The following is a 23,283-nucleotide window of genomic DNA, read 5'->3' on the forward strand; positions in this document are numbered from 1 at the left end:
GTTATTCCATCACTGAATTCACTCTATGTCTAGAATTTGACATTTCATTTAATGCTGTTTCTTCTTTTCAGTTGAATTGATAGAACAGCAACAAACTTACAAGAAAAAAAGAATATTCTATTGATTGCCAAGAAGCACTCTCATTTCACAACAACCCTTACCATACCAGAGAGCCATCACACAATATTTTATTAGTCATTGTGAAGTCATTACACACTACTTTCAGATTGGGTTTTTTCCCCTCAATTCTCTTGAACTCTTCCTTTCCCAGGATTTTAAATCCAGGGGAAAATCTTTGCTTGAAAATATCAGAATATCCTGCTCAGAATACTCCTGAGTCCCACAGCTGGAATTAGTTCACAAATTTCTATTTATGTATATACCCACACCCATGAGTGTATGGTGACTCCTTGTAACTATCACCTTATTTTCCCATGAGAACAAAATCCCCAAAAATCCGATTTCACGGCAGCCTCACATTAGCAACAGTAACATTTACCAACCTGCAGAGCCACACAATATCAGTTATAAACTACATGCTTTGCAAATTTGTATTTGTACACCAGAATCTGAGGGATTATAAATTAATCTTGCCCTTTAACTGACAATCCTGCCAAGCCATTTTTTCCCTCTGCTGTTCAGCGTTCTTTTGTTTCTAGCAATTTCATATCGCTGATTTCCACAGAAACATTAACTCAAAAATTTATATTCTGGTCTGAATTACAGCTCAGGAAGAGGAAGGGAGAAAGTGGCCTTAGAAATCTGGACCTTCTCCAGTTTTCAGATAATAAATGTGCAGGGTATTTAATAATGTCCCTGAGGAAATAAATGTTTGCTGCCCTATTGCTGTGGGTTGAGCAATGCTGGTTTGCAGATTACTGGGCAGTGAGATTTTGACTTAACCCTGTAATCATTATTCCTTTATTTTAATTGAGGAAAAAATTGCCATGAGATATGAAATAGGAAATCAGCATTTTCAGAGATAAAGTTTTGCTTTCCAAACCCTTTGGGGAAGGGAGACATTTCAAAGTAAAAACCTGTTTCACTTCTTTTTTTCTCCATCCTTCCAACACTCAGAAACACTAATGGTTGAAGTTTCCTTCCTGTGTATTTTTGAGTAAATCATGCCAAAACACAGAGGCAGACAACACTGCAGGTGACAAAAGGGCAAAGTCACTTCTGGTTTGGTGATGAAACTCGGCCTTAATGTCTCCTACTGAAAAGTAACCTGCTGTTCAGGTCATTTTCTGACCAATTTCTGGTCTTTTTATATCAAGCCTAAAAATACAAGTTTTTCTTAACATAAAGCTATGCCTGAGATTTTGCAATGTCATGACCATTTCTCACATTTATAGGGGACAGATGAATTTATCCTTTTCTGCCTGATGTCTGAGATTTATTATGAGGCACCTATCAGAGCAGCAGTTTGAAAGGCCCGAAATGAGCCCCAGGCCAGCACAAAAGTCTCACAAAACTCAGAGATGTTTACACTGCAGCCATTTTCACCAGAGCCACCAAACATTACCTGTTTATGACAAATTTAAGATGCAGTACAAACACAGTGCCTCAGTTGTAACAATCCACGATAAGAAAGAAAAACAAATACTGGGCTCTGAAGGGGAACTTTGTAAAAAAAATCTAGATATTCATATGGAAGTTTTTCTGCACACTAGATAGAAAAGCAAGAATGCAATAATAGTAATAATAGTAATAATAATGATAGTAGTAGTAGTAGTAGTAGTAGTAGTGGTCCCTGCAAACCCAAGTGGTGGGAAAATTTCTTCTCAATGTCAAATCTGGCAGAGATCTTCACCTTGAATTTGATGTTGAGACATCCCAATGCAGTGCCTGAAAGATTTGTGCTCCTTGGGGCTGACACATCCCATATCTCATCTCAACTCCAGCTGCAAACCCTTCTGCACCATCATTAATGTGTGGGAGGAACAGAGTTACCAGAGAGCAGAGGTTTTCTGAGTGGCTGGAGGAACTCACTGAGTTTTTAGAAGACTTCAGGGAGCTGTCACATTCCCACTGCAGCTCTTTGCAGCCCTTTTGCTGTTATCAGTTTACCTGTCCATGTCCCCAGGCACTGCCCAGCAGCTCCAGCCCGGGATTGTGACCCCGAGCTCGGAGCTGCCCGGGGCACCATGGCAGTGTTTGCCCAGGAGCTGTGGGCCTCTCACAAAAAGTCATTTTCAGAAGGTTCGTTAAAAAGCTTAATTAGCCACAAGAGGGAGCCGCGAACTCCCCGGAATGTCAGGGAGAACATTACCATCTCCTAATTAAGATGCTTATATAATGGCTGCATAGTTCAAAGAAAGTGCATTTCCCAGTTCACGCGGAGCCCAGTACAATGAAAAGTTTAATAAAAATCAGGCTTAATTTGCCATATGGTTTGGTGCTTCAGCAGGAGCAAGGAAGAAAACAGGAGGACTGTCTGTCATCTCCTGTGGCAAGGCTGAGGCTCGGAGCACTGGCATAAACACAGCGCTGTTCACAGGAAAATTTCCTAGCTCACAATGCATTTGCAGAACAATGTTTTCCCAATATCCTGGTGGAGATAAAACAAGGCCAGACTATTTCTACTGCAATGTTTACTTTGGGATTTCATTTTCACTTTTCTAAAATACATAAATGAGATCCCACAGTCAGTGCTACCTGAAGCCCAGACAGAAACAGATATTTCCATAATTTTTTCGCAGCTTCAGGAACTTCAGTGCAGGTTCTAATACCGAAAATGTCTTCACCATATGGCAGTGGCTATGTGTTGCACATAAAGGCTCTGCATTCTTTGCTTGTTAGTGCAGCACAGGACCCCACCACCCACCCACTGAGAATATGGATAAGACAGGAATACTTTATCCAGCATCCCAATTTCTACCTTTTCCATTCTCCCTTGCTCTGATCTCACAGGTCAGAGGGGATTTTCTGTGGGCAGATGGCTCAGAATAGACACCAGCTGAGCATCCCACAATAACATGGAGGTTGGAGGCTGCTCCCTCACCCAGGACACAAGGACAGCACTGGATGGACACTCAGACATCGCCCACTTCCCCACCTCAAGGGTGCTTCAGAGAATAATTGGGAATTGAAATGATCCATCCCACAGGCACAGCAGCCACGACAGCCCAGCAAAAGGCTCTGTGATCCTGCTCAGCTGAAGGAAAGACACTTCCAAGCAAACAGAGCATCACGGAGCTGACAGGAGCTGCTTCCTGCTGAACCATGGCCAAAACGTATTTCCCCAGCGCAATTTTTCAGCTGACATTGTGTATCCCTCACAGCTAAACTCATTTCAGCAATGTGATCCCCCTGTTGTTACGGGTTTATCACAAAAGTAAATCAGAGTGTTCTCAAGAGAAGAAGAGAAATAGAAGTACAAAAACTCCACGCTGCCCTGAGAGAGAATTCACAGTTCTGCAGCACCAGCAAATCTGTCCTAAACAGCTCCATCCCCAGTTACCAGTTTTATTCTTTAAGAAATGTTTGCCTCAACCACTCCCATAATTTCTTAGTTCTTGATGCCTGGTGAATTATAGATGCATCATAATAGTTGCACTCACTTTTTAATTAAAAAACTAATCCCACCTCTAGAAAGGAATATTTGGTTCATGCCCCAGTTCTTTTCATTTCAGAGCATTACAGTGTCTCCCTTGTGGTTTATTTATTTTTTTTATTTTATTTTTTTGTAGGGTTGTTTGGTTCTGGTGTTTCCTGCTTCCCCTAGCCTCTTAGGAAGCAAATTTATTCATGGAATATTTAAAGGTGAACTATTTTTTTCCTCAAATCACTGTGCTCCACAAGAGGTTTAGGCCCATTGTTTAGGTATTGTATAAATAAACAGATACTTCCTGTCCTGCCATACTGAAAATTACTCTTTACAGTCAGAGGCTCCATCTGCTCCATGCTGACTCAAATACTCTTTCAACCAAAACAAATGCAAAATATTCCCATCGTTATTCAAAAGCATTAACCAACAGAAACTGCTTCATTACTGTAAGCTAAACATACAAAACCCGTGGCTAGAAAGGAAATTATATATTTGTTGAGTTAAATAATTTATTATGTAAAAATTAATACCTCTCTCTTCTTTAATGAAATACCAGATAAAGCGGCTGAGTATGGGAGCCAAATTGTGCTCTGTGATGAAGGCAGATATTGGCCAAAGCTGACCTTGGCTTTCCCTCTGATCAGAACTTTCTCCTGATTCACTCCATGGGCAGGTGACAGCCAAGGAAATCCAGGGGATTCATTCCCATAATGGCAACAGGAATTATAAAGCTTCTCTGAGTGACTGTGTCCTTTATTGGTGATAACTGGGGATAAACTCAACACAGGGAATTTTTCAGGCACCACTTTTTCCTGTTCACATAATGGACTATCAACTTCACCCTTTTATCAATCAGAACACATCTGGGCAGATGTCCTTTCAGAATTTTATCCAGAGCATCCAAAATTTAATGGAGACAAGATTGAATGATATTTGTGAAATCTGAGTAAAGAGCAAAACAAAACTTCAGCAATCAGAGGTGTTTATGGAAAGCAACAACACAGGCAACACCACAGTCCTAAATTTCAAACCATTTCCAGGTCAGTTTTCAATCTCCAGTCTATGGAAGAGGCAAGCTTTTCACAGCTGTGTCTATCTCCATGAGCTTTCCTACAAAGCTGAAACCAGCCAAAACAAAACATCCCCAAAATCCTGATATCTGTGCTTGCAACTGGAGGGGCCCTCAGAAACCCCAGGATGGAAAGGGAAATGTCACCAGCAATGGGAATGTGCAACACAGAGCCAACATCTGTGACAGCCAAGGCAAGGGAACACAAAGTTGAGGTGAAGAGTTTGGGTTCTGGGGGGAGCAGAGCTGGGGAAAACTACATTCAGTGCCTCAGACATTCCCTCTATGCCATCAGCTCCTAACTTTTTGCTTGGTGCCGTTGACAGCCCAAGTAACAATGAACATCTACAGATGTCCCAGAGAAAAGAGATGTACATAGACAACAGGCTGGATTTAACCCAGCAAAGAAAACCATAATTCAGTTATTTTAAGCTTTGAGGACCTATTTTCTGTTTCAGAAACTATTTCAGAATAGTTGGTTACAGAAACCAAGTATTCTTTTGTTACATCAGTGCAAACACGATGTTTCACTAAGTAAACAGCAGCAAATCTGAAATTTGACAAGGTTCATAAACTCCATAGGTAAATATTTCAACAAAGTATCTCAGCATATGAAAATGGCACGATATATTAAAAACCAGTGAAGCTGTTTCACCACCAGGGCTCCATTTTCCAGGCCTTTTTAGAATAATCAAAACAAACAGGATATTCGATATTCAACCAAAAAAAATATCTCCTCAAGATAATGGCTTTTTATCATAATTACGGATAAATGTTTACAAAATTCAGATCAACTTTGTAGTGGCATACACAGGTGTTCAAGTGAAGCAAAATGAATTTATGCATGTGGGAGCCCTGGGCACTGGTGGATCCCTTCAGCCCCAGGTTCATTATCGTAGTTGTACACAGATGCAAGAATTCTCCCTGAAGAACCCTTTCCAGCAGTTGCAGGGATTTAAATTTGAGGATTGAACCAATATAAATAGCTAAGAGTGAGCATTTGCTCAGAGATCGAAGCAAAGTAATTCAATAAACACATCAAGATGTGCATTAGCTTTTGTAGCAGGTAATTCCTCAGCTTCCTTTTACTCCTAATTTATAAAGAGCAAGAAGATTCATTACAAATAATTTTCCCTTTCCCTGTTCCTAGCAGTCAATTTCACAAATATATCTGCAGACTCAGGATTCTGTGCACAACAACCCCTCCCTGCTGCCAGCAGAGAATCCACAAACACAGGTTTTTGTGACCTCAGAGGGAAAGGACTTGGAAGTGTTCCCTGTCACAGGAGGCCTGGCTGTTCCACTGGCTGGTCTGGCCTTTCAGGAGCTATTTAAGAACCATATTTTATTTGCTTCTTAAGTGACTTGCAAACCTGTCACTTGAAGGAATTGGAGCACCACTCTCTGCTGAGTGACAGCCAGACAGGGTAGCTCCAAAGCTGTGGTCTGTTAGGGAAAACCTGACTGTGATTGACAGTATTAAAAGAAGAACTCAAAAGTTCCCCTTAAAAACAAACAAACCAAGGGATTATTTGGATTTATAGAGAAGTTTTGGTGAATGTTTTTCACAGATCTAAAAGGGCAGAAATCAAGAGACAACATTGCCACATTTGATGATTTGGAATTGCAGCAGTTCAGGAGCTAGGACAGAATACACGATGTGTAATCACCACAGGTGCAGCCAAACCTGGAAGAAATGGGAGAAAAGAGAACAGACCAACTTTACAGCACCTCTTCCCAGGTATTTCACAGTGCCATTTGTTCTGAATAAAATCAAAGTCCTAATTTTTTACTGGGTGCCTCTTGTGCAGCATCCAGGGCACGAGGCACTGATGTGGCCCTGGGCTGGGAGCACCAGGGCAGCATTTGAGCTGGAATAATCTGCTGATGAGGTTTGGAGAGCCCTGTCCTGGCTTGGCTGAAGAATACAAAACCTGGCTCCTCCTCTCCCTGCAGCCACATTTACAACCCCTGGGACTCAGCTACAAATGTTACCTCCAGATCCATGCATGCAGCAAAGAAAGGAATCAAGATCTGGATTAAGTGGGACCCCCCAGCTGGGCAGAGAAATTGGAATTGCAGAATGAGAAACCAAAGTTTCAGGAGTGACTTGAGGAACTGAATAGGAGTAGTAAAGTGAGAAAACGGAGCTGATGAGAATGATTCACCTAAAATGCTCTTGAAAATTAAGACTCTGTTGAAGCTGAAGAAATTTCTTGGAAGATTTTGACTAATTTTATTTTTGCTTTAGCTAGCAACCTGATGAGTCTTGAATGTGAAAATATTTTGCAATTAAAATGAACTTAGAGGAATAAGCACCCTATCAAAAGTACTTAATTTTTATAATTGAAGATATTAAAAAAAGAAATATCATGATGAAGGGTACTTTTTTCTAAATTTGGTTCGATTACATGAAGTCTGTCTAATACTTCTGGATACTTTAAGTACCTGCTTAGCACCCAATTCCCACTTGTAGCAAACAACCCACAGATCTAATTATAGATTTTCCTCAGTCACTAGTTCCCTAGGAAACAAATCCATGGCTCATGTCGTGTTCATGGAAGGTCACAGGAGGAAGATAAATATTTTTTTGTGTATAGAAACTTATCTAGAGGTCACAGGTCTGCATCTCAGCAGATGCTGGTGCTTCTGCCAAGGGCAGATGGCAGCTGTGACACTTATCTGGGATATCTAAAATTTTAAACATTTTGGTATGATGAAGCACTGAATACTTCTATTAGTAACTTTATGTTTTTTTAAAAAAAATTTTAATGAAGATTTTAATTTTGGTTCTCCACTCATTTCTATTTTTATCAGTGGATCCAACCCACTTTTCATCTAAAAGCATCAGAGGTCAATTCGAAACAGCTGTGAGTAGTCATAACTCCTTAAAAATTGTAGGCAGTAATGCAATTTAAAGTTATGAATGGTAAATGTAATTTGTGTTTTCTTCATATTGGCCCTTAAATTATCAATGTCTGAAATGTCATCACAAACCTGATCAAAAATTTTGCCTCCACTCTTGAAAAACCTTGTTAGCAATTCCATGTGTGATTGTGTTTGAAGGCCTAACATGAACTACTGGCAGAAACTTTTGATAATCTTACTCAAAAGAAAGTTTTAACTACACCTTGATGAATTTGACTGTTTCTAATTTGAAATAAAAGCAGTCTATTGTGACTAAATGTTAGCATTAATGTCTTTTTTTTTTAACCAAAAACCAGGCAATTTAGATAATATTATATTAGTAAAAATCCTAATCATACTAACACTGAGAAGAGATTTAAGAAATAACAAATTAAGTATCTACCAGAGTGACTTCTGTTTGGTTTTAGTAAAGCCAAGTACTGAGATCATAAAGTAGAATCATAACTTGATCAGTCAAATTAGAAGAAAATGAAGGCTGGATCCCAGGTCCTGATATTTTTACTGCAGGTTTTTCCATTTATTCTGTGGCAATTTTATTTCAAAATGGTAATTTGAATATGAGTAGACTGTACCCCAAGCCACAAAATGCTAAACATGCAGTAATTCGAGGGGTTTGGAGAAGCCTGAAACACAGAACCTCTGTCCAGGTACTCAACAAAAATACAGGAGGTCTTTGGAGTGAACTCTTAAAACTACTGATACATTTCTGAAAACACAGAAATGGATCAAGGTAAGCACAGAGTGCTGGAAGGTACCAAGGGATCAGGATGGTTCTGCTCCACACCAAGGATTTAATTTATGTACCCTCTGTAAACAGGTCTGCCCCTGTTTGTGGCCTTTATAAGGGCTCTCTCCAATAAAATTGTAGACAATAAGTTATTCCTGTTTACTCACATCAAGATATATATATAGATATATATGTAGATATAGATATAGATATATGTACACCTCATACCTAATTCCAGACTTGCAAAAGAATTCAACTCAAATTTGCAACAGCACAATTACCCAACCTGAATTTATGCAAAAAATAGCTGCTGTAGGTTAGTGTGATAATTCATGTAAATTTTACAATTTCCTTCCTCAAAAAACTGGAAGCTGAGCCATGAAATTTAAATGCAGAGAGCATCTACATTTTGTGACTCAGCAAGCTAAAAGTTGTCACTGTTCCAAGTGAGGGTTCTGTGGTTTAGTCTCATCTGTATCTATCGACACAGATATTTGTATCAATATTTCTGCATAAACATTTGCACTTGTGTGTGAAGATTGGCATCTATACCTGGAGAAACTGTGGAAAAAGCCAAATTTGGAACAGGAAATACTTTAACTACCCTTTTCTAAATAGTGAGAACTCTCACAATGACAGGTCTTAGAAGTGTTACCTTAAGTAAACCAGTTGCCACTGATTTTCTCTGCTGGCAAACAAATGTGAATTTGATTTAATCTAACTACTCCTTTAGAATAAAAATCTCCACATAAATCCAAAGATCTCCTACAGAAATAATCTGAAGCATCGAGGGGATTACAAGAGTATTGGAAAGAACAGCACAACCGCCCTCTTTGAGCTCAAACCTTATTTTAAAAGTATAAGATTTACTGGTATATCTGAGAATAAATAACAAATAATCCACAGACTTTTGAGTGATTGATTACATTGTATTTAAAGCTTGAAGTTATCTCTTTCAAGAAACCTTATTTCAGAATTCAGCCAAACCAATGTCTTGATGACCATCAGAAGAAAAAAAAAGCCTTCAAGTCAGGTGACAAAAATATTCTTCAAAATATTTTCTCAGTTTTCAAAGTGCACTGATAAATACAGATTTTTTTTCTCAACTTTCACTAAGCCACAAATAAGACTACAATGTAATATTGTGAAACAATTTTTCTCACAATCAGCATTGCCCACTTTTGTGAAAGATTCCAACAAAAATAGTAGAGTTAGAAATGTAAGCTCAGTTAAAGCTTCAGAAAATTGGTTCTTCAAAGATTACACATTACAATCTTTGGATGCTTTCACCAATAATTATTTAATATGGGTTTAAAATTTAAATGCTCTTTTAAAATATGGAACATTCCCAAAGTCTAAGATGACCTTTATGGGAAGCTCTGGACTGAAATTACTACCACAACAATCTGTACTGCATTCTTTTTAGGCAGCTTTCTAAGCTGCCTGAAATGTGGGAATGTTGTCATACACATCACCAGCTAAATAAATATATAAATAAATAAATAAATAGGTGAATAAATAAAATTTTAAAATGCAGCTTCAAAAATATTCATCATTGTCACTTATCTCTTTTTTTTTATCCCATATGCAGCTGTGTTTTCCAATGTTCTGTGAAACCCAGTCCATCAATGTCTAACTTAACGTCTTTTCATAACAAATATACCTTAAAAAGCAATATTTCATGACATCTAAGACTGCAGGGAAAAAAATATTCCATATTGCAATCCCTGAATTTAACAAGAGTATTGTTAGCTTTCCATCACCAAGTATTAACAATTAAATCATTAACATTCAAGAACCCATATAATCCACAAAGAACATAAATTCTGTTCTTGAATTAACTGAATAAAATTTACTTTTTAAAGGGAGGACCCAGAGGGAAAATACACACCAGGTTCCATAAGAAAAGGTTTGATTTTGCCCAATGGCAGCCTGAGGCCAAGAAAAAATTGTGGGCAATAGAAATAACAGATTTATGTTTTTATTTTAACACTCCATCCCATAAACATGCAAGTTAGTATCACCCTCTGAATTTATCAATTATCATTACTTAAATCTTAATTACAGTTATTATACAAGGAAAACCCAAAAATTTCTGAGTTTTTAATTCACTTGTGGCTAAATACGAAATGTTTTTCCACTACCTCTATCAGCTTTATCTTTTCTAACTCTGACAAAATTAGATGCTTTCCAGTCACATACAATTGCTTTGCCATAACACTGTTCAAAGTCAAAAAATACTATTTAAAGCTAATAGTAAGATTTTGTGAAAGTTTGAGCTGTTAAATTACTAAAGTGTTACATACATAGGATTGGTGGATAATGGCTATGGAGTTCTTTATCTTGCAGAATGTAAATGTAGCTAATAGTGTGGAAAAAAAAAGCATTTTAATACTTTAGCTGAGATTGAAGAAAATAAAGGATAGTGAAAGACATTCAAGAAGTAAAATTCACACTGAATAAACCAGAGCAAAAAAGAAAAAAGGGGATATTTTTATGAAGTATTCTAAATGTTAGAAAGAAATTCCCTCTTTTGTAACAATGAGATTTTGATTTAAATGATCTGAGGAGTCAAGGAGGTTCTGTTCCATCTACCAGAACAAGCTTAGGCAATTTTAACCTGACTTAAAGAGTTTAATGATGTTTAATGGGAATGAATCTGACATAATCTAGTTCTGCTATTCTAAGGGACATATTGGATTAAAAGAGAAAAATCCCCATTGATCTGAGCAGGGAGGTGGATTCACCCCAGGAGTGATCCTGATCCAGAGCATCCTTGGAATGGCATCTCCTTGGTGTGTCCCTTAATGCAGTGTCCTCAGGGCTTTACCCCATGGTGCTTAACAAACATGTCATCTATCCCATAACAGAATTAAAACAGGAGTCAAACAGAAACACAGGTCTCCAGTGCCATTTCAAACTGGTAAAATAGAAATATCCAGCCAGTCTGTGCTCCACTTTAGTGTGCAGAGAGAGGGTCCAGCTGGATTGTGCACCAATATTGGAGCCACAGCTATTCTGGGCTTTGGCTTTAGCTCTGGAGCAGCACCCAGCCAACCCTGGGGCCTTGGATTCCCAGCCCTTCCAGGGCACTGACACACTGCTGAACAGGGAAAAGGAGAAAGCATGCCCAAAAAACAAACCAGGATCTCATTCCATGGCTGTTTACACTTCCTGCTAACCTTACTGATAGTGCCATTATTAAGTGATAATCTATAATCACCCATGGCCATATCTGACTTCAATTACAGCGCTGTGAATCCAAAATACACCTGATTTTCATAGACATTGCTTCAGCTCAGTGTTAAAAACAGCCCAATCCATTCTCACCAGTTCATACAGGCTCAGATCATTATTGTAATTCCATTATTCAGAACAAATGAAAGCATTAACAGCTATTTCTGATGTAATTAATTGCAGTCTCCCTATATTTAACTGCAGTTATAGTATGACTAAAACATCCAAAGATAACAAATATTATATTACTTATACCTGTATATGCAATATCATATTTTACCTGTTTTACTACAAATTTATTACATATTTTCAGATAAAAAGGACTAGACTTCTCTAAGATATTAGAGAGTCTCATATGAAAATAAAAATGTATGGAGATCGTCCAAGTTATATGTTGACACCTATAAAGATGAATGCACGAGAGTGTCCCCATCCTCACAAAGAATTCAGCAATAAACTTAAAATAATGTCTTTTTCTCTTCTAATTTATGGAAATGCAGGTAAAACTGCAGCAATAATTAATGAGGCAAAAAGAGCCTTTAGATTAATGAAACCAGTTCGTTTTCCCAGGCTCAGGTATTGTTGTTTAACTTTTACCAGAAGTTAAGGCTGCAGGCATATGATCACAATTCTCAAATAGAAGTAAAAAAAATATTTAATGGTATTAGTAACTTTTTTTAAATGTAAATTAGTCAACAACCCATTGTGGAGGTACAAAAATAATTTAACATCTACCAAGTTTATTAATAATTAAAATCACCTTAATATGCATGTTTCTATGGCTACACTTAATGTATTTAGAATACAGAAAGATCTTAAAACAGGATTTCCCAACTAATATGAAGAGCAGAGATGGCTTTGAAATTGATCTTTAGAAATAATAGTCAAGTCATTTCAACTGCAAATCATTCATTTCAATTTCAGCCAGAGAAATCAATGGGCAAGAAAACAGATCTCTCATCAATTAGGACTGCTCCTCTATATCTATCACTTTGACCTATCTTGGGAATTTGCAGCTGACAGCACAGTAAATCAGCATTAAACTAAACTTACAGAAAAGTAAATTTTGGGGAAATTTATATTAGAAAATTTAGTCACTAAACTTAGCCCTTCTGCAGTATCCTGGAGAGGAAGCCTGGAATCACCCAATTAAAAACTCCAGGTCCAAATGATCCCAACCTCCAGGACAACTCCTGCAAGTGGAACAGCTCAGGACAAACAAGGGATGTGCCAGCCCAGCATCCCAGGGGGGACAGCAGCAAGGAGCCAAACTAAAGCCCAGTAGCAGACATTATAATACCTCCTTTTACACTCCAGGACAACTGGAGATCCACAGATTATCAGAAATTCCAGAAGAAGGAACTTTAATTCCATTTTAACTGCAGATTACACACAGCATCGTGATGAAGGAAATGAGATACCTAAATTCCCCCGAAAATCTTGGCCTTGGTAACTTAAATCTCACTTCTTTCAGAAACAGTTTTTTGTTTCTACCATTGCCTACATGCTTTTGAAATGCAGAAAGACTCTGTAAATAATAAAGCAATATTTGAAGACAAATAATGAGTCAGACATTCCTCACCCCTTTTTTCTGCTTTCCAGATGCATTTGAATGATGGAAATTGTATTTAGAAGAACAAGAGCTTAAACTAGACATGGTTTGTGGAATTACAGAACTGCAAAGTAATTATTTGTGCAGCCACCCTGAAATGTTTCTGTGCTGTGTTTTCTTTACAAGGAGCAGTACAAATAATTCAAAGATGAACCAAAAAATGACACAGGGATCATTCCTGGATACATCTGCCCCTGGATTCTCCCTGCAGTGGTGATCAATGTTATTCTGTGCCAAAATCAGAAACCCTCAGGCACAACAGCAAGGACATCCTATCCTTTTGGCCTCTACATCTTGTGACAATTCACAGAATATCACAATGCTTGACAAAAATTATCAACCAGTTCTAACCTTCAGTACTGTTAAATTGCTCTGCAACACTCTAATCTTGCCATTACTTGTCAATCTCATGACTCATTTTGGATGATCTGCAAACTCTGTCACTGTAATGTCTCCTCTTCCAGATAATTTCTGTTCTGTTAAACAACACAAATCACTGTATAAATCCTTGAAAATATCTATTGGTAAAACCTTCCCTATGGAAATCTGTTTTCACACTGATGTTTCAATCATTTTTAGCTGAAGGAAACATTTCCTCTCAGCAGAGAAACCTGGGTATGGTTTATTGATCAGATTTATCTACACCTTCAGCTTCTCCACAGACCTTAATGCATTTAGGAAATATGATTTGTCTTAAAAAGAACCATGATGACTGTTCACTTGATGATCATTCCAAAGTTTATCTATTCCAGTGACTGCTGCATCTTGGCTTTGACTGATTGCCTGGTCCAGGAATGGGATTCAGTGGTAGTTCTTATATTTTTCAAGGCTTCTTAGGGAGCTTTTAATAAGAATGGGAAGGATGTGACCCCCACATTCCAGAGCAAGTGAAGCCAAGGTGCAGGAGTATTTACACACCACAGCCAGGAGTTAATTCCCAGTTTAAACTCTCTATAAAATTGCTCTTTCCTATTTTATAATATTTTTTTTCTCTTTTGCTCTGAATCCATTTCTTTTGACACTTCATTTTGAGATGCTCCTTCATACTCCTGTCCCTCCACTGAGAACATCTGCAGTGTGGCACAGCCCCCCTTCTTTCCAAAATAACTGAAATATTTACTGGTAGTTTATCATTTTCTCTTCCACTTTGGCAGGACTTTCACTATTTTAAGGGAGGTTGGGGATTTTGAAGAATCCTCTCACCGTCTTTTTAAAACTGCAGTAGAAATAAAACTGTTTGTATGAAGAGTTTGCCAGGATTTGACCTGTGAAACTCAAAAACTCCTGACTGTAAATTCATGACTGAAACCAATGGCAGAACCTGTTCCTAAATTATGCACAATGAGATAATTTCTCTCTCTCTTCAACATAATAATTTCTTGCTTTGAAAGCTACTTCATAAGGGTCTACATGGTTCATTGCACAAGCAACAGGGAGTCCCTCCTTGGAAGAATCAAGGACAAAAAATGACAGCTGAGCTCTATTTTGCCTCTAGTCCCTGATTTAAAAAGCTGATAGGAAAATGTCTCTCTAATTCTAAAAATCTAATTAACTCTGATGTCCAATAAGAATTTTAGAAAGTACTTCTTTCGAAAAGCATGTGAAGAAGAATTTATTTTTTGTTCTTGGCTCTGCTGCACTGGACTGGATTGTACCTGTCTCCATCTGCTATAAATTATAGGCACCTATGCATACACATAAGTTATCATCAGGGAACATGTGCTTCATTTGTTCCCAGAATTAAAAGGCTGTTCAGGACGGGAGTTTTCAACATGAAAAATGTGGTTAAAGCTTGTGTTCTAGTACATGAGGAAAAGAGCTGGTGGGTACAAACAGCAGCAGCACATCCTGAGCTCACAGTGGGTGACTGAACCACATCTGTATCTCCTAAGATGAAGAATTTGGAATCACCAATCTTCATGGAATGTTGGGGGAATAAATAGAATCAATTTTCTACTACTTACAGAAGTAACTTTCCAGTACTTACAAAGAACATCCTCCATCAGTCATGCCCCAAAGGATACAATACGTGGTTTTTGAGATTTCTCATTAACAGATAATTACACTTTTTTTTTTTTTAATCATTATTGTATCATTATTGTGTTGACTTTTGTTTTTTAAGAACAAAGTATATGATTTATTAACAATTAGGATTCTCATAAGAAAATTACTTAACGCGGTAATGATAGTATAGGAGTTTTAAAAAAATAAGCCATCTACAATAAATTCTATTAATTCAAGTTAATTTTTGTGTTCCAGTGACCCTTAGCAAATTCAGGTTTGCCCAACAGCACAGTAATAATAATACTGGATGAAGTTGATTCATTATCTTTTCCTATTTGCACATTTTCAAGATGCTCTGCATTACCCATTTTGTTGTATGAAATTCATACAGCTCCTTAGAGGTTTTTTTATGTAATTAGTCAAATTGTCCACTGCAGACATTGCTCTTTCCATGTGTCTGATTTAACCATTATCCCAACCCTACAACAGCTTCCTCAGGAACATTTAAAGGCTTCTTTGTCAAATAGAAAAGGATCTGTTGGGGAGGAAATGCTGTTTTGGTAAACATTTGACTCTTTAGTCTGATCTCTTGAAAAAGATAACCCTTAACTGATCCAGCCTTTTGGGTAACTTTGACCAAATTTGATTTAAAAACATCCAACATACAAAGTTCCTAGAAGTTCCACAAAAACTGGAACAATGCAGAGTGAAAAGATTTATCGACACCTGCCAAAACAGAAAGGGAGAATTTCCATTTTTCACATGTATATTCATTGCCTGATCAGGTCAGCTGCAGCTCCAGGATTTGCTCCCTCTTATCCCAGTTTGAATTATCACGAGGCAGAAAATAACCCCAGTGGTGCTGAGGGGATTATTTAGGGTCATTGTGCTCCAAGCACTAATATCGATAAGAGCACCTGGGTTTATTGCAGAAAGCTATTATTTGTAGGAAACCAGCTTTCATCACTTCTATTATCTTGAAATACTTGTAATATATTGTAAATCAGGCTTGAACATGAGTTCTGTTAAATTAATATAACCCCTGAATTCAAGTTGTAGCCAAGCTCAGCTACATCTACACTGCTTTTACCTTTTTTTTTCCAATTCTAATAAGTAAAAAATATATTAAGACACATGTTATTGGATTATAGGGATCACTACTACTTTCAATTTCTGGACTTCATTGTTGAACAGATTCCTATTATCAAATCCATTCTCAAGCTCAATTGGAAATGTAAGCTTAATAGCTTCGTCCATGCTTTGTAGAAATGAAAAGAAAAACTTCTGAAGCTGTTTGAACCTTGATGAAAATCCTATTTTCCAACTGCACTTTAAAAATTTTCCCTAAAAACATATTGAATCGAGTATAACTTGATATGTACATGATCAGCTTAACTCACACTTCCTGCAAGGCTCCTTTTTTCCCACTGCAAACTCCCAGGAGGTTTGGCCTTATGAAAATTCCTTTCCCACTTTGATGAAGAATTTCTGTCAGCTTCAATGTGTTTGGGGTCAGGCAGTGGTACAGGAGAGTGAAATATTTTAGTCTGTGCTTACAGGACCCCATGGCTGGCCCAAGGGATGAGCACAGGCTTACAAAGACTCAGCTTAAACTGCAGCTCAGGCTAAAGAATATTACTAAAAAATGCCCTGGCAAAATTGTGCAAATATTTTAACAGTCACTTCAATTCTTAAACAGAATTTGTATAAATATTTATCCCATGTTACCCACCTGTTCTTCAGGAATATGGTACAGATGGAAAGGTGGCAGGGAAATAAAATATGGAAGAGCAGCAATGCAATGGAACTTTGTGGACAGAAAAATAGACTTTCCAATAACACCGATAAGAACCCACAGCAGCAATTTATAGATAAAAATGGGAGAAAAACACCTACAAAGTCAACAGCACTGACCAAGAGAGCTCATGAAAGTCTGGATGTGTTGTACAAACCTGCTGTCATTTATTGTTTTGCATCTCTGGAATGTGTTTATACACTAATGTATATTATGTATACTTAAATACAGCATGGACAGCATGAGTCCTGTGTTTAAACCCCAAATATGTAAATTCCAATAATCACCATGACTTCATAAACAGCCTGAGAAAATTTAAGGAATAATGTGGCCTAACCAGAAATCAACTCTTTCACTAAGTTAAATACAGAACTTTGGAAAACATATTAATCCCAAAAAGCACAGTTGTCTGAATTCTAAATTTGCCTTTGTATAAGCAAAGTTTCAGTGGCAGAAAGTGATTTTTCTCTTTGTGAGTCATTCTAGACAAGGTAGAGTGGTCAAACTAAACTCTTCCAAATACAAGCAAAAGTAAATTGCTTAATATGTGGGATTTCTGTAATTGAAAATTTTAGCAATGGAACATTGATTACAATGAAATAATTTACATTTTATATATTTGACCTGGAAAGAAAAACAGAAAAGAATGACATTAACTTCAAAATTATGTATTCCAGAAATCTTTTCCATCCTCAACATTCCATGATTCTGCCCTATAGACCAGATTTTACTTTTTCCATTTCTGAATTCAACCAACAGGGTTGCACAGTAAGTGATAAAGCAGAAAGGTTAAAGAAAGGTGCCTTTAGAGGGCAGCTGGAAAAGAGTACCAGATGTTTGGGAAATGGGAAGGGAAAATGTTTCCTGAATTAAAACACAGCTGTCATTATGGATAATAGCATCATACTCCTTTATTCACCCTATTGATCTGTTGCTGTACATCACCCTAAAATGCAAGGGAAAAAAAAAAAAAAGCAGGAATCATCCATGGATGATAAAAGCAAGGGCAAAATGCAAAAAGGTTAAAATTCTCCTCAATTAATCATTGAAGAGAATCAGCAGTTGGAGAGAAGGAAGAAAATTACTGTTGTTCCCTGAGTGACAGCTATTTACTCCACCTTACAGATGAGCCATATATAATACATATAATTTTTCCTTCTGGAAATGCTCTGCCAACCATCTTTACTTAATACCATTTTAACAATCCACAGCTGGTAATATCAAATTTGTCGCCAGACCAGTCTGCAAAATGCTTTTATTAAAGTCTTTCATTAATGAAAGCACCAAGGTTGACAGTATGACAGTATCTAGTTTGTAAATTGGCAGCAATAAGTTAATTTTGTTCCTAAAATGTCATTCATTTGGATATTGCTTTATATCGTATTATAAACTTGCTAACAACTGACTGTGTAACAAGAAACTAGAGGAATTATTTGGAATGGAACAGGAAAACAATCATGTTTGAAGCAGTATGAATCAGTTCACAGTTATCAAATAAATATCTTAATTGATTTAAAGGAAGCTCTGTGGTTGTGTTCTCTCCCCTGACTTTGATATGATGCAGTTCTTATGTTTTTGCTGGTAACATTAACACAGCACTCTGCTAAATAAAGCTGGATAAGTCTGTTGCATCTCTCATCCCACTTAAGATAAAGTGTTACTCTAAGTAGATTTGTAGGAAGAAACTTTACAAATTAAAGGGATTAAGCAAACAGAAATCCTGGATCCAAATATCCTGTTTTACCAACCCAAGATTACAGATGTAGGCTCTACATCTTGTTAAGTTTCAAACTTGGCCCTGCTAAGAGTGCAGAGACCAAGTTTTTGCTCAAAACCACACATTCAACAAGCAAATAGATTATAGAAAATGGACAGATTGAATGGGAATTCCAAACAACTGAATTGAAACAAGACAGAAAGTCAAGGTGGAACAAAACATCTTCCCCTCAGTCAGCTCAGGATACAGCATCATCATCAGAATGTAAAGATGAAAGCTAACAAAAAACCAGTCATGAAAACCACAGGGAATGAATGGGGTTAGGGAATGGCAATTCTTATTCTCCATCCCTATTCATTAAATGAAATAGCTGTTATATCTGAAAATATATCCAAACATTTTAAACTTGAGCCTACAATTAAGTTAGTGTGGCAATGAAAAATTACTTGCTGGGGTTTTATTTCATCTTAGTTACTATCCATAGGCAATTTACTGGCAGGGACAGACTTCTTTCTCACCTCTACCTTAATTTGCAACACAGTTTAAAATTATCAACTCCTGAAATCAAAGTTAACATAAACAGTGTGGCAGTTAAACTGAAGCATACTTTGCTGAACAGCTTTAGAGCAAAAAAATCTCTTCTGTTTGCGGCTTTCCTTCAGGTCATTAACGTGATTTATTATGAAGCAGGAAATTAGGTACTGGATATATCAATATTGTTCAGAAAATTCGATTCCATCATTGCCATATAACTGCTTTATCTCCAACAAACTTGTAACCATAGTAACTGGATTAGAAAGTATTTCCCAAATGCTTTAAAATTCTTTTATTCTTATTAGCAACACCAAACACTGAAAAATAATGGTAAATTATTATTTTCCAATTTTCCAAGGCATTTGCAACTCATGTGTGATTCTTCTGAAAGTCTTAAGTAAACAAGTGTATTTTAACAATTTTTTCCAATAAAATTCTATTAGGTGAAAGAAAACAAATATGTTCCTTTGGAATTCTTGATGTGAATTCTTAATAAAGGGAGGGTTGAAGAGATACAACTCAGAAAAAGAGACAAATCAAGTGCTGTTTTCACTTCATAGTTTGTTAGGACATCAAATACATATCCTTTAATGAGAATTAATATGCTGTAGCTTAATAATTCATGTAGTTGCATTGAAAGCCCTTTAATTGAATGGAGTGCTGCATCTGTCATCAGTCTCGTTGCTGAGGTAGGATGGTGTTTTTCCCTGAAGGTCAGCAGTGTGCCATTGCTCCATGCAGGCCAGGAATTTTATCAGATGTCAAACTCTGACACCTCCAGCTGCCCGTTCAGGCTGGCTCAGCAGGGCTTTCCACATTTCCAGGAGCACCAGAGTAGCAGGAAAACTCGAGGTGTCTGTTCTATCAGGATCAGAAGCAGCTGTATTATGCAATTGTGATCACATATTTATCAAATTTTGTGTTCCCTCTTCACCACTGCTGTTGGAAATTAATTCCTCTTCTCTGGGTACCAGAAATTTTTCTTTTAATCTTATGCCAAAATTTATATCCATTAGTTATTACACCAGTGTATTCCTTTCTCTTAAATCATCTGGATTTACAGAAAATGTTTTTTCTAGGCTAAGAAAATTGAGCTCATATTTATTTCTACCCAATCTTAACGTGCCTGGACCATAACTTGATTTTTTCTGTAAACCCAATCTTTGTTTCTTGATGGATTTCAAAAGGCTTTATTTATTGCCTAAGTGCTACCCATAAATAACATCCTTTTCCACCTGTACACTTTTCTACCTTGTTTAGTTCTTGTTTCTATATCATCACCTGTGGAAATGCCTTTCCCACATGGAATTGTAAGCATGTTTTAGCAGAATGCTCTCCAAATATGCCATCAGACTTATTCAAGGACTCAGAATTCCTTGTGTCTCTAATTCCATCTTCTCTCTCAGAAAGGTCCTCACCCACTTCTTGAGCTGTCACCAAAATATTCTTGTCCTCTGGACAAGTCAAAACTCTTGCCAATGACCATTTCCTTTTTTCTGACCATACTCTGGCACAGCACAATCATTGCATTTGACATGGTGATGATTTAAAAAGGAGAAATTCGATATTAAAATATTAATTTTTTAAAATAAAGTAGATTTTTCCTGTAGAGCCCACGTCTAGTTCCATCATGAGGAGTAGATTCTTTTGCTTCCACATAATTTTTAGTAACTGAAACAGAGATTCAGGCCAATAATTGGGATTCAGACCTTTCCCAGCTAAACAGCTGATAAGCAGTCACACAGAACTCTCTCATGGTATTGTAAAAGTTTGGAGGTTTCTGCACATTATTCCCATCTCTGTGAGCACACACCATTATCTTCCAGGCTTGGACATCCATCCTTGCCAGGTCCTTTCATCCTCTACTTCTCTTTAGACTCCCTCTCATTTTCTGCTTAATTTTCCTGTAGTAACAAAAAACTTCTTAATTCAGCTTTTATTTCACTGTTTTATTTCTCTTGCGTTTCTCATTTCTTCCTCTAACCTACAAACCTTCTCTCTAGGTTTTCTTCCCAGGCTGAGAGATCATGATCACCTCTTTTTACACTTCATTTTTTTGCCTGAAGTTTGACATTTTTTACAGCTGCTTCTTTAGTCCATGACAATTCTCTTCTGTGAAGCATGTAATTTATTGTATATAAATAGTTGCACTAAGATAGCCCCTCAAAAATAGCAGCTTCCAGAAGCTTTTTACATCCAGTTTTCTTCAGTTTCCTTCCCTCTCTGAGTACTTTTCTACTGCTGCTTTAACAGACAAGATGTATTTGCTCTTTGCCTTAAATTCACATCTGAGGAGGAAAAAAAAAATACTTCCTCATAGATCTTAAAGATTTTTATCTTGTTTGCAAGCCTGGACCAATTCCAGTCTTGAGCTTTTGCTGGGCTCAGTCCTGCCATGTAACTGCAGCTGAGAGCCAGATCAGAGGCAGGAAGTATAGAAAGTTTCCAATCCAAAATACCTGATCCACCCCCACCCCCCTTCCAAAAGACAAAACAGACAAATAACAACAGCAAAAAATTCTTGGGGGAAAAATATGAAGTTTTGTTTCTGATTTATTCAGTAATTTCCTGCAAAGACTCCTGTGTACCTCTGTCTGTGTTCTACCCTTCACTGAGCATAAAATGTCCTGCCAATTTTCACCAGGCCACTCATGGCTTCCAGATTTTACATGCCAACAATTGCAATACTCCTTTGTACACAGGACAATTCCTTTAAAGTGAAGAACAGAATCCTTGATTCACCATTTGTCCATCAATAACATGAAGAGCAAATCCTCTGAGCCTGGATAAACACAGTCTCACTTTGCAGGTGTGCTTCTCTTCTGATGTGTGGAAAAAGAGCTGGGACTTGTTGAGCATCTCCACAGTTCCCTTCCTGCTCTTTGGGAGGACCAAACTTCAAAAGCAGCAGCGTCAATTAAAGGGTGTCCAAAGATGGTTTTGTAGATGCACAGAATCACCACTCTAAGTTAGTCTTAGCAAACATTTCCATGGTTTAGTGGAGAATAACCTACCAGTGGAAGTACAAAACAATCCTGCATCCCACTGCTTTGTACTTCATCTGACTTCATATGGACAAATAAACCAGGAAACTAACATATGGAGAGAGACTAAAAATTGAATATAACATCCCAGTGCTCTATCAGCAAGAGCTAAACAAAACACATCAATAACAGTCAAGAGTTGTAGCCTGGGCCATCTGGTCACAAAGGCCCACATTACCAAGGTTCTATTAAAATGTTTTAATCTCAATGTTCTCCCTCAGGCACGAAGCATGATATGCAAAATCTTAAATCCTGCTAAAAGGTGAGACTTCTCCACCTACAAACACAGCAGGTGTAGGACACTTATTTAATTAAGAGCTACCCTGGTGAAGGGTGTGGAACTGGCAAGGCAATAATCCATTTCCTGAGTGGGGATGCTGGAAAGCCAGTAATAGCACAGAGAGCAGGCTCGACACATGTACTTTCTTGTTAAGCTAAATTTGTAATTAATTTGAACAAAACACTGTTTTCCCTTGCCCAGTGCAGTCTCCTTGGTATATGTATATAAAACAAAACTTCATGAAGTCCTCTAAAATTCCTATTTTTTTTTTTCCTTTATGGTATTGTTTCCTAAGTGTGAAATAAAACTCAATTAATTGTTCTCACCCTGCGCTCCTCTTTCCACACATGTGCCCTGCTCCCCACTAAGTGCTAATCAGCATTTCAACTGTTGGCTGCAATCACTTCCAAACAACCCTGTGCAATTCCAGCCAACACAGCATGGGGTGGAAAGCAAGAGGAAGTTGGGACAAATTAATAAACCACACTGGTCATTTGCTAAAGCAGGGGAAAGGAAGGGAAAGTAAGAAAGAAAAGGAAAATAACACACTGGAAACCTGATTTCCATGTGAACAGGGTCAGAACAAGTCAGATCTGAAATTATCACTGTCATCCATCTCATGCAGTCAGGAAAGCTTCACATTCCTTCTCATTTTTTAAATTATGTTACAACTTGCTAATCACTCATTCTCTGGGTGTTTTGCCTCTTCCCCAAAACACCATGGAAAACACAGTTAATGTGCAATGTCCTTCTGCAGGGACTGCAAGAGAGCAGAGATGGCAAACT

General features: G+C 37.5%; 1 protein-coding gene across 4 annotated transcripts in view; it reads right to left on the reverse strand.

The window, feature by feature from the left end:
• The window catches only part of CDH13 (cadherin 13), a 426,254-nt gene that overhangs the window by 221,000 nt on the left and 181,971 nt on the right, over nucleotides 1–23,283 (reverse strand). The gene's annotated exons all lie outside the window — the stretch shown is intronic.

The sequence above is a fragment of the Parus major genome, chromosome 11 (genome assembly GCF_001522545.3).
Source record: "Parus major isolate Abel chromosome 11, Parus_major1.1, whole genome shotgun sequence".
NCBI classification, from domain to species: domain Eukaryota; kingdom Metazoa; phylum Chordata; class Aves; order Passeriformes; family Paridae; genus Parus; species Parus major.